Below are 364 nucleotides of genomic sequence, written 5' to 3'. Positions count from 1 at the left end.
ACTCCTTGACCTTCATGTGCTTCTTCCCTTATTGCCTTGGCGATAGGTTTTGGGTCATTGTCATGCTAGAAGACCCATCATGACCCATCTTCAGTGTTCTGGCCGAGGAAGAAGGTTCTCATCCAAGAAGGTTCTCATCCCTTCAGAGCAGGATTGGAGAAAGTGCTGTGGTCAGATGAGACCAAAATTGAGTTCTTTGGCATTAACTCGACTCGTCGTGTTTGGAGGAAGAGAAATGCTGACTATGACCCTAAGAACTCCATCCTACAGTCACACAAGGAGGTGGAAACATGATGCTTTGGGGCTGTTTCTCTGCTAAAGGTACAGGCCAACTTTGCCCCATTGAGGGGTCAGTGGACGGGGC

The sequence above is a fragment of the Aquarana catesbeiana genome, linkage group LG13, assembly GCF_042186555.1.
Source record: "Aquarana catesbeiana isolate 2022-GZ linkage group LG13, ASM4218655v1, whole genome shotgun sequence".
Lineage (NCBI taxonomy): Eukaryota > Metazoa > Chordata > Amphibia > Anura > Ranidae > Aquarana > Aquarana catesbeiana.
This window is presented reverse-complemented; position numbering follows the sequence as displayed.